The sequence below is a fragment of the Amblyomma americanum genome, chromosome 4, assembly GCF_052857255.1.
Source record: "Amblyomma americanum isolate KBUSLIRL-KWMA chromosome 4, ASM5285725v1, whole genome shotgun sequence".
In the NCBI taxonomy this organism is placed as follows: Eukaryota; Metazoa; Arthropoda; class Arachnida; order Ixodida; family Ixodidae; genus Amblyomma; species Amblyomma americanum.
Window position 1 is genome coordinate 29,375,363 of NC_135500.1, and position 15,246 is coordinate 29,390,608.

A 15,246-nucleotide genomic window follows, 5' to 3' on the forward strand; every position below is an offset into this window, starting at 1 on the left:
ACACACAAAAAAGAATGTGTAACGGGGCTCAATGTACTAGAAAGTATGTCGCTAAGGGTAGACAGCTGGGCTAGTTGGTTGTTTGCATTATTATGGAACATGGTACCAGCGCTAGCGACAAGGACAAAGGGAGAAGACAACACGAATGCCGGTTTCTAATAGGTTGTCAAGAATCGTGGGAGGAATCACACACGAAAAAGAAGGTGTAACGGGGCTCAAGAAAGTATGTCGCTAAGGGTAGATAGCTGGGCTAGTTGGTTGTTTGCATTATTATGGAACATGGTACTAGCGCAAGAGACAAGGACAAAGGGATAAGACAACACGAACGCCGGTTTCTAAGAGGTTGACAAGGGTTGTGGAACGATTCACACACAAAAAAGAAGGTGTAACGGGGCTCAATGTACTAGAAAGTATGTCGCTAAGTGTAGACAGCTGGGCTAGTTGGTTGTTTGCATAATTATGGAACATGGTACCAGTGCTAGAGACACGGACAAAAAGAAAAGACAACACAAACACCGGTTTCTAAGAGGTTGACAAGGGTCGCGGAAGAATTCAGGCACAAAAAAGGTGTAACGGGGCTCAATGTACTAGAAAGTATGACTCTAAGGGTAGACAGCTGGGCTAGTTGGTTGTTTGCATTATTATGGAATATGGCCCCAGCGCAAGAGACAAGGACAAAGGAAGAAGACAACACGAACGCCAGTTTCTAAGAGGTTGACTAGGATCGTGGAAGGAATCACACACGAAAAAGAAGGTGTAACGGGGCTCAGTGTACTAGAAAGTATGTCGCTAAGGGTAGACAGCTGGGCTAGTTGGTTGTTTGCATTATTATGGGACATGGTACAAGCGCAAGAGACAAGGACAAAGGGAGAAGACAACACGAACGCCGGTTTCTAAGAGGTTGACAAGGGTCGTGGAAGGATTCACACACAAAAAAGAAGGATTAACGGGGCTCTGTGTACTAGAAAGTATGTCGCTAAGGGTAGCCAGCTGGGCTAGTTGGCTGTTTGCATTATTATGGAATATGGCCCCAGCGCAAGAGACAAGGACAAAGGAAGAAGACAACACGAACGCCAGTTTCTAGGAGGTTGACTAGGATCGTGGAAGGAATCACACACGAAAAAGAAGGTGTAACGGGGCTCAGTGTACTAGAAAGTATGTCGCTAAGGGTAGACAGCTGGGCTAGTTGGTTGTGTGCATTATTATGGAACATGGTACCAGTGCTAGAGACACGGACAAAAATAGAAGACAACACAAACGCCGGTTTCTAAGAGGTTGACAATGGTTCTTGGAAGGATTCACACACAAAAAAGGTGTAACGGGGCTCAATGTACTAGAAAGTATGTCGCTAAGGGTAGACAGCTGGTCTAGTTGGTTGGTTGCCTTATTATAGAACATGGTACCAGCGCTAGAGAAAAGGACAAAGGGAGAAGACAACACGAATGCCGGTTTCTAAGAGGTTGACAAGCATCGTGGAAGGAATCACACACGAAAAAGAAGGTGTAACGGGGCTCAATGTGCTAGAAAGATTGTCGCTAAGGGTAGACAGCTGGGCTTGTTGGTTGTTTGCATTATTATGGGACATGGTGCAAGCGCAAGAGACAAGGACAAAGGGAGAAGACCACACGAACGCCGGTTTCTAAGAGGTTGACAAGGGTCGTGGAAGGATTCACACACAAAAAAGAAGGTGTAACGGGGCTCAATGTACTAGAAAGTATGTCGCTAAGTGTAGACAGCTGGGCTAGTTGGTTGTTTGCATTATTATGGAACATGGTACTAGCGCAAGAGACAAGGACAAAGGGAAAAGACAACACGAATGCCGGTTTCTAAGAGGTTGACAAGGATCGTGGAAGGAATCACACACGAAAAAGAAGTTGTAACGGGGCTCAATGTACTAGAAAGTAAGTCGCTAAGGGTAGACAGCTGGGCTAGTTGGTTGTTTGCATTATTATGGAACATGGTACTAGCGCAAGAGACAAGGACAAAGGGAAAAGACAACACGAACGCCGGTTTCTAAGAGATTGACAAGGGTTGTGGAAGGATTCACACACAAAAAGAAGGTGTAACGGGGCTCAATGTACTAGAAAGTATGTCGCTAAGTGTAGACAGCTGGGCTAGTTGGTTGTTTGCATAATTATGGAACATGGTACCAGTGCTAGAGACATGGACAAAAAGAGAAGACAACAAAAAACGCCGGTTTCCAAGAGGTTGACAAGGGTCGTGGAAGGATTCACACAAAAAAGAATGTGTAACGGGGCTCAATGTACTAGAAAGTATGTCGCTAAGGGTAGACAGCTGGGCTAGTTGGTTGTTTGCATTATTATGGAACATGGTACCAGCGCTAGCGACAAGGACAAAGGGAGAAGACAACACGAATGCCGGTTTCTAATAGGTTGTCAAGAATCGTGGGAGGAATCACACACGAAAAAGAAGGTGTTACGGGGCTCAAGAAAGTATGTCGCTAAGGGTAGATAGCTGGGCTAGTTGGTTGTTTGCATTATTATGGAACATGGTACTAGCGCAAGAGACAAGGACAAAGGGATAAGACAACACGAACGCCGGTTTCTAAGAGGTTGACAAGGGTTGTGGAACGATTCACACACAAAAAAGAAGGATTAACGGGGCTCTGTGTACTAGAAAGTATGTCGCTAAGGGTAGCCAGCTGGGCTAGTTGGCTGTTTGCATTATTATGGAATATGGCCCCAGCGCAAGAGACAAGGACAAAGGAAGAAGACAACACGAACGCCAGTTTCTAAGAGGTTGACTAGGATCGTGGAAGGAATCACACACGAAAAAGAAGGTGTAACGGGGCTCAGTGTACTAGAAAGTATGTCGCTAAGGGTAGACAGCTGGGCTAGTTGGTTGTGTGCATTATTATGGAACATGGTACCAGTGCTAGAGACACGGACAAAAATAGAAGACAACACAAACGCCGGTTTCTAAGAGGTTGACAATGGTTCTTGGAAGGATTCACACACAAAAAAGGTGTAACGGGGCTCAATGTACTAGAAAGTATGTCGCTAAGGGTAGACAGCTGGTCTAGTTGGTTGGTTGCCTTATTATAGAACATGGTACCAGCGCTAGAGACAAGGACAAAGGGAGAAGACAACACGAATGCCGGTTTCTAAGAGGTTGACAAGCATCGTGGAAGGAATCACACACGAAAAAGAAGGTGTAACGGGGCTCAATGTGCTAGAAAGATTGTCGCTAAGGGTAGACAGCTGGGCTTGTTGGTTGTTTGCATTATTATGGGACATGGTGCAAGCGCAAGAGACAAGGACAAAGGGAGAAGACCACACGAACTCCGGTTTCTAGGAGGTTGACTAGGATCGTGGAAGGAATCACACACGAAAAAGAAGGTGTAACGGGGCTCAGTGTACTAGAAAGTATGTCGCTAAGGGTAGACAGCTGGGCTAGTTGGTTGTGTGCATTATTATGGAACATGGTACCAGTGCTAGAGACACGGACAAAAATAGAAGACAACACAAACGCCGGTTTCTAAGAGGTTGACAATGGTTCTTGGAAGGATTCACACACAAAAAAGGTGTAACGGGGCTCAATGTACTAGAAAGTATGTCGCTAAGGGTAGACAGCTGGTCTAGTTGGTTGGTTGCCTTAATATAGAACATGGTACCAGCGCTAGAGACAAGGACAAAGGGAGAAGACAACACGAATGCCGGTTTCTAAGAGGTTGACAAGCATCGTGGAAGGAATCACACACGAAAAAGAAGGTGTAACGGGGCTCAATGTGCTAGAAAGATTGTCGCTAAGGGTAGACAGCTGGGCTTGTTGGTTGTTTGCATTATTATGGGACATGGTGCAAGCGCAAGAGACAAGGACAAAGGGAGAAGACCACACGAACGCCGGTTTCTAAGAGGTTGACAAGGGTCGTGGAAGGATTCACACACAAAAAAGAAGGTGTAACGGGGCTCAATGTACTAGAAAGTATGTCGCTAAGTGTAGACAGCTGGGCTAGTTGGTTGTTTGCATTATTATGGAACATGGTACTAGCGCAAGAGACAAGGACAAAGGGAAAAGACAACACGAATGCCGGTTTCTAAGAGGTTGACAAGGATCGTGGAAGGAATCACACACGAAAAAGAAGTTGTAACGGGGCTCAATGTACTAGAAAGTAAGTCGCTAAGGGTAGACAGCTGGGCTAGTTGGTTGTTTGCATTATTATGGAACATGGTACTAGCGCAAGAGACAAGGACAAAGGGAAAAGACAACACGAACGCCGGTTTCTAAGAGATTGACAAGGGTTGTGGAAGGATTCACACACAAAAAGAAGGTGTAACGGGGCTCAATGTACTAGAAAGTATGTCGCTAAGTGTAGACAGCTGGGCTAGTTGGTTGTTTGCATAATTATGGAACATGGTACCAGTGCTAGAGACATGGACAAAAAGAGAAGACAACAAAAAACGCCGGTTTCCAAGAGGTTGACAAGGGTCGTGGAAGGATTCACACAAAAAAGAATGTGTAACGGGGCTCAATGTACTAGAAAGTATGTCGCTAAGGGTAGACAGCTGGGCTAGTTGGTTGTTTGCATTATTATGGAACATGGTACCAGCGCTAGCGACAAGGACAAAGGGAGAAGACAACACGAATGCCGGTTTCTAATAGGTTGTCAAGAATCGTGGGAGGAATCACACACGAAAAAGAAGGTGTTACGGGGCTCAAGAAAGTATGTCGCTAAGGGTAGATAGCTGGGCTAGTTGGTTGTTTGCATTATTATGGAACATGGTACTAGCGCAAGAGACAAGGACAAAGGGATAAGACAACACGAACGCCGGTTTCTAAGAGGTTGACAAGGGTTGTGGAACGATTCACACACAAAAAAGAAGGTGTAACGGGGCTCAATGTACTAGAAAGTATGTCGCTAAGTGTAGACAGCTGGGCTAGTTGGTTGTTTGCATAATTATGGAACATGGTACCAGTGCTAGAGACACGGACAAAAAGAAAAGACAACACAAACGCCGGTTTCTAAGAGGTTGACAAGGGTCGCGGAAGAATTCAGGCACAAAAAAGGTGTAACGGGGCTCAATGTACTAGAAAGTATGACTCTAAGTGTAGACAGCTGGGCTAGTTGGTTGTTTGCATTATTATGGAATATGGCCCCAGCGCAAGAGACAAGGACAAAGGAAGAAGACAACACGAACGCCAGTTTCTAAGAGGTTGAATAGGATCGTGGAAGGAATCACACACGAAAAAGAAGGTGTAACGGGGCTCAGTGTACTAGAAAGTATGTCGCTAAGGGTAGACAGCTGGGCTAGTTGGTTGTTTGCATTATTATGGGACATGGTACAAGCGCAAGAGACAAGGACAAAGGGAGAAGACAACACGAACGCCGGTTTCTAAGAGGTTGACAAGGGTCGTGGAAGGATTCACACACAAAAAAGAAGGATTAACGGGGCTCTGTGTACTAGAAAGTATGTCGCTAAGGGTAGCCAGCTGGGCTAGTTGGCTGTTTGCATTATTATGGAATATGGCCCCAGCGCAAGAGACAAGGACAAAGGAAGAAGACAACACGAACGCCAGTTTCTAAGAGGTTGACTAGGATCGTGGAAGGAATCACACACGAAAAAGAAGGTGTAACGGGGCTCAGTGTACTAGAAAGTATGTCGCTAAGGGTAGACAGCTGGGCTAGTTGGTTGTGTGCATTATTATGGAACATGGTACCAGTGCTAGAGACACGGACAAAAATAGAAGACAACACAAACGCCGGTTTCTAAGAGGTTGACAATGGTTCTTGGAAGGATTCACACACAAAAAAGGTGTAACGGGGCTCAATGTACTAGAAAGTATGTCGCTAAGGGTAGACAGCTGGTCTAGTTGGTTGGTTGCCTTATTATAGAACATGGTACCAGCGCTAGAGACAAGGACAAAGGGAGAAGACAACACGAATGCCGGTTTCTAAGAGGTTGACAAGCATCGTGGAAGGAATCACACACGAAAAAGAAGGTGTAACGGGGCTCAATGTGCTAGAAAGATTGTCGCTAAGGGTAGACAGCTGGGCTTGTTGGTTGTTTGCATTATTATGGGACATGGTGCAAGCGCAAGAGACAAGGACAAAGGGAGAAGACCACACGAACTCCGGTTTCTAAGAGGTTGACAAGGGTCGTGGAAGGATTCACACACAAAAAAGAAGGTGTAACGGGGCTCAATGTACTAGAAAGTATGTCGCTAAGTGTAGACAGCTGGGCTAGTTGGTTGTTTGCATTATTATGGAACATGGTACTAGCGCAAGAGACAAGGACAAAGGGAAAAGACAACACGAATGCCGGTTTCTAAGAGGTTGACAAGGATCGTGGAAGGAATCACACACGAAAAAGAAGTTGTAACGGGGCTCAATGTACTAGAAAGTAAGTCGCTAAGGGTAGACAGCTGGGCTAGTTGGTTGTTTGCATTATTATGGAACATGGTACTAGCGCAAGAGACAAGGACAAAGGGAAAAGACAACACGAACGCCGGTTTCTTAGAGATTGACAAGGGTTGTGGAAGGATTCACACACAAAAAGAAGGTGTAACGGGGCTCAATGTACTAGAAAGTATGTCGCTAAGTGTAGACAGCTGGGCTAGTTGGTTGTTTGCATAATTATGGAACATGGTACCAGTGCTAGAGACATGGACAAAAAGAGAAGACAACAAAAAACGCCGGTTTCCAAGAGGTTGACAAGGGTCGTGGAAGGATTCACACAAAAAAGAAGGTGTAACGGGGCTCAATGTACTAGAAAGTATGTCGCTAAGGGTAGACAGCTGGGCTAGTTGGTTGTTTGCATTATTATGGAACATGGTACCAGCGCTAGCGACAAGGACAAAGGGAGAAGACAACACGAATGCCGGTTTCTAATAGGTTGTCAAGGATCGTGGGAGGAATCACACACGAAAAAGAAGGTGTAACGGGGCTCAAGAAAGTATGTCGCTAAGGGTAGATAGCTGGGCTAGTTGGTTGTTTGCATTATTATGGAACATGGTACTAGCGCAAGAGACAAGGACAAAGGGATAAGACAACACAAACGCCGGTTTCTAAGAGGTTGACAAGGGTCGTGGAAGGAATCACACACGAAAAAGAAGTTGTAACGGGGCTCAATGTACTAGAAAGTAAGTCGCTAAGGGTAGACAGCTGGGCTAGTTGGTTGTTTGCATTATTATGGAACATGGTACTAGCGCAAGAGACAAGGACAAAGGGAAAAGACAACACGAACGCCGGTTTCTAAGAGATTGACAAGGGTTGTGGAAGGATTCACACACAAAAAGAAGGTGTAACGGGGCTCAATGTACTAGAAAGTATGTCGCTAAGTGTAGACAGCTGGGCTAGTTGGTTGTTTGCATAATTATGGAACATGGTACCAGTGCTAGAGACATGGACAAAAAGAGAAGACAACAAAAAACGCCGGTTTCCAAGAGGTTGACAAGGGTCGTGGAAGGATTCACACAAAAAAGAATGTGTAACGGGGCTCAATGTACTAGAAAGTATGTCGCTAAGGGTAGACAGCTGGGCTAGTTGGTTGTTTGCATTATTATGGAACATGGTACCAGCGCTAGCGACAAGGACAAAGGGAGAAGACAACACGAATGCCGGTTTCTAATAGGTTGTCAAGAATCGTGGGAGGAATCACACACGAAAAAGAAGGTGTTACGGGGCTCAAGAAAGTATGTCGCTAAGGGTAGATAGCTGGGCTAGTTGGTTGTTTGCATTATTATGGAACATGGTACTAGCGCAAGAGACAAGGACAAAGGGATAAGACAACACGAACGCCGGTTTCTAAGAGGTTGACAAGGGTTGTGGAACGATTCACACACAAAAAAGAAGGTGTAACGGGGCTCAATGTACTAGAAAGTATGTCGCTAAGTGTAGACAGCTGGGCTAGTTGGTTGTTTGCATAATTATGGAACATGGTACCAGTGCTAGAGACACGGACAAAAAGAAAAGACAACACAAACGCCGGTTTCTAAGAGGTTGACAAGGGTCGCGGAAGAATTCAGGCACAAAAAAGGTGTAACGGGGCTCAATGTACTAGAAAGTATGACTCTAAGGGTAGACAGCTGGGCTAGTTGGTTGTTTGCATTAATATGGAATATGGCCCCAGCGCAAGAGACAAGGACAAAGGAAGAAGACAACACGAACGCCAGTTTCTAAGAGGTTGAATAGGATCGTGGAAGGAATCACACACGAAAAAGAAGGTGTAACGGGGCTCAGTGTACTAGAAAGTATGTCGCTAAGGGTAGACAGCTGGGCTAGTTGGTTGTTTGCATTATTATGGGACATGGTACAAGCGCAAGAGACAAGGACAAAGGGAGAAGACAACACGAACGCCGGTTTCTAAGAGGTTGACAAGGGTCGTGGAAGGATTCACACACAAAAAAGAAGGATTAACGGGGCTCTGTGTACTAGAAAGTATGTCGCTAAGGGTAGCCAGCTGGGCTAGTTGGCTGTTTGCATTATTATGGAATATGGCCCCAGCGCAAGAGACAAGGACAAAGGAAGAAGACAACACGAACGCCAGTTTCTAAGAGGTTGACTAGGATCGTGGAAGGAATCACACACGAAAAAGAAGGTGTAACGGGGCTCAGTGTACTAGAAAGTATGTCGCTAAGGGTAGACAGCTGGGCTAGTTGGTTGTGTGCATTATTATGGAACATGGTACCAGTGCTAGAGACACGGACAAAAATAGAAGACAACACAAACGCCGGTTTCTAAGAGGTTGACAATGGTTCTTGGAAGGATTCACACACAAAAAAGGTGTAACGGGGCTCAATGTACTAGAAAGTATGTCGCTAAGGGTAGACAGCTGGTCTAGTTGGTTGGTTGCCTTATTATAGAACATGGTACCAGCGCTAGAGACAAGGACAAAGGGAGAAGACAACACGAATGCCGGTTTCTAAGAGGTTGACAAGCATCGTGGAAGGAATCACACACGAAAAAGAAGGTGTAACGGGGCTCAATGTGCTAGAAAGATTGTCGCTAAGGGTAGACAGCTGGGCTTGTTGGTTGTTTGCATTATTATGGGACATGGTGCAAGCGCAAGAGACAAGGACAAAGGGAGAAGACCACACGAACTCCGGTTTCTAAGAGGTTGACAAGGGTCGTGGAAGGATTCACACACAAAAAAGAAGGTGTAACGGGGCTCAATGTACTAGAAAGTATGTCGCTAAGTGTAGACAGCTGGGCTAGTTGGTTGTTTGCATTATTATGGAACATGGTACTAGCGCAAGAGACAAGGACAAAGGGAAAAGACAACACGAATGCCGGTTTCTAAGAGGTTGACAAGGATCGTGGAAGGAATCACACACGAAAAAGAAGTTGTAACGGGGCTCAATGTACTAGAAAGTAAGTCGCTAAGGGTAGACAGCTGGGCTAGTTGGTTGTTTGCATTATTATGGAACATGGTACTAGCGCAAGAGACAAGGACAAAGGGAAAAGACAACACGAACGCCGGTTTCTTAGAGATTGACAAGGGTTGTGGAAGGATTCACACACAAAAAGAAGGTGTAACGGGGCTCAATGTACTAGAAAGTATGTCGCTAAGTGTAGACAGCTGGGCTAGTTGGTTGTTTGCATAATTATGGAACATGGTACCAGTGCTAGAGACATGGACAAAAAGAGAAGACAACAAAAAACGCCGGTTTCCAAGAGGTTGACAAGGGTCGTGGAAGGATTCACACAAAAAAGAAGGTGTAACGGGGCTCAATGTACTAGAAAGTATGTCGCTAAGGGTAGACAGCTGGGCTAGTTGGTTGTTTGCATTATTATGGAACATGGTACCAGCGCTAGCGACAAGGACAAAGGGAGAAGACAACACGAATGCCGGTTTCTAATAGGTTGTCAAGGATCGTGGGAGGAATCACACACGAAAAAGAAGGTGTAACGGGGCTCAAGAAAGTATGTCGCTAAGGGTAGATAGCTGGGCTAGTTGGTTGTTTGCATTATTATGGAACATGGTACTAGCGCAAGAGACAAGGACAAAGGGATAAGACAACACAAACGCCGGTTTCTAAGAGGTTGACAAGGGTCGTGGAAGAATTCAGGCACAAAAAAGGTGTAACGGGGCTCAATGTACTAGAAAGTATGACTCTAAGGGTAGACAGCTGGGCTAGTTGGTTGTTTGCATTATTATGGAATATGGCCCCAGCGCAAGAGACAAGGACAAAGGAAGAAGACAACACGAACGCCAGTTTCTAAGAGGTTGACTAGGATCGTGGAAGGAATCACACACGAAAAAGAAGGTGTAACGGGGCTCAGTGTACTAGAAAGTATGTCGCTAAGGGTAGACAGCTGGGCTAGTTGGTTGTTTGCATTATTATGGGACATGGTACAAGCGCAAGAGACAAGGACAGAGGGAGAAGACAACACGAACGCCGGTTTCTAAGAGGTTGACAAGGGTCGTGGAAGGATTCACACACAAAAAAGAAGGATCAACGGGGCTCTGTGTACTAGAAAGTATGTCGCTAAGGGTAGCCAGCTGGGCTAGTTGGCTGTTTGCATTATTATGGAATATGGCCCCAGCGCAAGAGACAAGGACAAAGGAAGAAGACAACACGAACGCCAGTTTCTAGGAGGTTGACTAGGATCGTGGAAGGAATCACACACGAAAAAGAAGGTGTAACGGGGCTCAGTGTACTAGAAAGTATGTCGCTAAGGGTAGACAGCTGGGCTAGTTGGTTGTGTGCATTAATATGGAACATGGTACCAGTGCTAGAGACACGGACAAAAATAGAAGACAACACAAACGCCGGTTTCTAAGAGGTTGACAATGGTTCTTGGAAGGATTCACACACAAAAAAGGTGTAACGGGGCTCAATGTACTAGAAAGTATGTCGCTAAGGGTAGACAGCTGGTCTAGTTGGTTGGTTGCCTTATTATAGAACATGGTACCAGCGCTAGAGACAAGGACAAAGGGAGAAGACAACACGAATGCCGGTTTCTAAGAGGTTGACAAGCATCGTGGAAGGAATCACACACGAAAAAGAAGGTGTAACGGGGCTCAATGTGCTAGAAAGATTGTCGCTAAGGGTAGACAGCTGGGCTTGTTGGTTGTTTGCATTATTATGGGACATGGTGCAAGCGCAAGAGACAAGGACAAAGGGAGAAGACCACACGAACGCCGGTTTCTAAGAGGTTGACAAGGGTCGTGGAAGGATTCACACACAAAAAAGAAGGTGTAACGGGGCTCAATGTACTAGAAAGTATGTCGCTAAGTGTAGACAGCTGGGCTAGTTGGTTTTTTGCATTATAATGGAACATGTTACTAGCGCAAGAGACAAGGACAAAGGGAAAAGACAACACGAATGCCGGTTTCTAAGAGGTTGACAAGGATCGTGGAAGGAATCACACACGAAAAAGAAGTTGTAACGGGGCTCAATGTACTAGAAATTAAGTCGCTAAGGGTAGACAGCTGGGCTAGTTGGTTGTTTGCATTATTATGGAACGTGGTACTAGCGCAAGAGACAAGGACAAAGGGAAAAGACAACACGAACGCCGGTTTCTAAGAGATTGACAACGGTTGTGGAAGGATTCACACACAAAAAGAAGGTGTAACGGGGCTCAATGTACTAGAAAGTATGTCGCTAAGTGTAGACAGCTGGGCTAGTTGGTTGTTTGCATTATTATGGAACATGGCACCAGTGCAAGAGAAAAGGAAAAAGAGAGAAGACAACACGAATGCCGGTTTCTAAGATGTTGACAAGGGTCGTGGAAGAATTCACACACAAAAAAGAATGTGTAACGGGGCTCAATGTACTAGAAAGTATGTCGCTAAGGGTAGACAGCTGGGCTAGTTGGTTGTTTGCATTAATATGGAACATGGTACCAGCGCTAGCGACAAGGACAAAGGGAGAAGACAACACGAATGCCGGTTTCTAATAGGTTGTCAAGGATCGTGGGAGGAATCACACACGAAAAAGAAGGTGTAACGGGGCTCAAGAAAGTATGTCGCTAAGGGTAGATAGCTGGGCTAGTTGGTTGTTTGCATTATTATGGAACATGGTACTAGCGCAAGAGACAAGGACAAAGGGATAAGACAACACAAACGCCGGTTTCTAAGAGGTTGACAAGGGTCGTGGAAGAATTCAGGCACAAAAAAGGTGTAACGGGGCTCAATGTACTAGAAAGTATGACTCTAAGGGTAGACAGCTGGGCTAGTTGGTTGTTTGCATTATTATGGAATATGGCCCCAGCGCAAGAGACAAGGACAAAGGAAGAAGACAACACGAACGCCAGTTTCTAAGAGGTTGACTAGGATCGTGGAAGGAATCACACACGAAAAAGAAGGTGTAACGGGGCTCAGTGTACTAGAAAGTATGTCGCTAAGGGTAGACAGCTGGGCTAGTTGGTTGTTTGCATTATTATGGAACATGGTACAAGCGCAAGAGACAAGGACAAAGGGAGAAGACAACACGAACGCCGGTTTCTAAGAGGTTGACAAGGGTCGTGGAAGGATTCACACACAAAAAAGAAGGATTAACGGGGCTCTGTGTACTAGAAAGTATGTCGCTAAGGGTAGCCAGCTGGGCTAGTTGGCTGTTTGCATTATTGTGGAATATGGCCCCAGCGCAAGAGACAAGGACAAAGGAAGAAGACAACACGAACGCCAGTTTCTAGGAGGTTGACTAGGATCGTGGAAGGAATCACACACGAAAAAGAAGGTGTAACGGGGCTCAGTGTACTAGAAAGTATGTCGGTAAGGGTAGACAGCTGGGCTAGTTGGTTGTGTGCATTATTATGGAACATGGTACCAGTGCTAGAGACACGGACAAAAATAGAAGACAACACAAACGCCGGTTTCTAAGAGGTTGACAATGGTTCTTGGAAGGATTCACACACAAAAAAGGTGTAACGGGGCTCAATGTACTAGAAAGTATGTCGCTAAGGGTAGACAGCTGGTCTAGTTGGTTGGTTGCCTTATTATAGAATATGGTACCAGCGCTAGAGACAAGGACAAAGGGAGAAGACAACACGAATGCCGGTTTCTAAGAGGTTGACAAGCATCGTGGAAGGAATCACACACGAAAAAGAAGGTGTAACGGGGCTCAATGTGCTAGAAAGATTGTCGCTAAGGGTAGACAGCTGGGCTTGTTGGTTGTTTGCATTATTATGGGACATGGTGCAAGCGCAAGAGACAAGGACAAAGGGAGAAGACCACACGAACGCCGGTTTCTAAGAGGTTGACAAGGGGCGTGGAAGGATTCACACACAAAAAAGAAGGTGTAACGGGGCTCAATGTACTAGAAAGTATGTCGCTAAGTGTAGACAGCTGGGCTAGTTGGTTGTTTGCATTATAATGGAACATGTTACTAGCGCAAGAGACAAGGACAAAGGGAAAAGACAACACGAATGCCGGTTTCTAAGAGGTTGACAAGGATCGTGGAAGGAATCACACACGAAAAAGAAGTTGTAACGGGGCTCAATGTACTAGAAAGTAAGTCGCTAAGGGTAGACAGCTTGGCTAGTTGGTTGTTTGCATTATTATGGAACATGGTACTAGCGCAAGAGACAAGGACAAAGGGAAAAGACAACACGAACGCCGGTTTCTAAGAGATTGACAAGGGTTGTGGAAGGATTCACACACAAAAAGAAGGTGTAACGGGGCTCAATGTACTAGAAAGTATGTCGCTAAGTGTAGACAGCTGGGCTAGTTGGTTGTTTGCATAATTATGGAACATGGTACCAGTGCTAGAGACATGGACAAAAAGAGAAGACAACAAAAAACGCCGGTTTCCAAGAGGTTGACAAGGGTCGTGGAAGGATTCACACAAAAAAGAAGGTGTAACGGGGCTCAATGTACTAGAAAGTATGTCGCTAAGTGTAGACAGCTGGGCTAGTTGGTTGTTTGTATAATTATGGAACATGGTACCAGTGCTAGAGACACGGACAAAAAGAGAAGACAACACAAAGGCCGGTTTCTAAGAGGTTGACAAGGGTCGTGGAAGGATTCACACACAAAAAAGGTGTAACGGGGCTCAATGTACTAGAAAATATGTCGCTAAGCGTAGACAGTTGGGCTAGTTGGTTGTTTGCATTATTATGGAATATGGCACCAGCGCAAGAGACAAGGACAAAGGAAGAAGACAACACGAACGCCAGTTTCTAAGAGGTTGACAAGGATCGTGGAAGGAATCACACACAAAAAAGAAGGTGTAACGGGGCTCAATGTACTAGAAAGTATGTCGCTAAGGGTAGACAGCTGGGCTAGTTGGTTGTTTGCATTATTATGGAACATGGTACCAGCGCTAGCGACAAGGACAAAGGGAGAAGACAACACGAATGCCGGTTTCTAATAGGTTGTCAAGGATCGTGGGAGGAATCACACACGAAAAAGAAGGTGTAACGGGGCTCAAGAAAGTATGTCGCTAAGGGTAGATAGCTGGGCTAGTTGGTTGTTTGCATTATTATGGAACATGGTACTAGCGCAAGAGACAAGGACAAAGGGATAAGACAACACAAACGCCGGTTTCTAAGAGGTTGACAAGGGTCGTGGAAGAATTCAGGCACAAAAAAGGTGTAACGGGGCTCAATGTACTAGAAAGTATGACTCTAAGGGTAGACAGCTGGGCTAGTTGGTTGTTTGCATTATTATGGAATATGGCCCCAGCGCAAGAGACAAGGACAAAGGAAGAAGACAACACGAACGCCAGTTTCTAAGAGGTTGACTAGGATCGTGGAAGGAATCACACACGAAAAAGAAGGTGTAACGGGGCTCAATGTACTAGAAAGTATGTCGCTAAGGGTAGACAGCTGGGCTAGTTGGTTGTTTGCATTATTATGGGACATGGTACAAGCGCAAGAGACAAGGACAAAGGGAGAAGACAACACGAACGCCGGTTTCTAAGAGGTTGACAAGGGTCGTGGAAGGATTCACACACAAAAAAGAAGGATTAACGGGGCTCTGTGTACTAGAAAGTATGTCGCTAAGGGTAGCCAGCTGGGCTAGTTGGCTGTTTGCATTATTATGGAATATGGCCCCAGCGCAAGAGACAAGGACAAAGGAAGAAGACAACACGAACGCCAGTTTCTAGGAGGTTGACTAGGATCGTGGAAGGAATCACACACGAAAAAGAAGGTGTAACGGGGCTCAGTGTACTAGAAAGTATGTCGCTAAGGGTAGACAGCTGGGCTAGTTGGTTGTGTGCATTAATATGGAACATGGTACCAGTGCTAGAGACACGGACAAAAATAGAAGACAACACAAACGCCGGTTTCTAAGAGGTTGACAATGGTTCTTGGAAGGATTCACACACAAAAAAGGT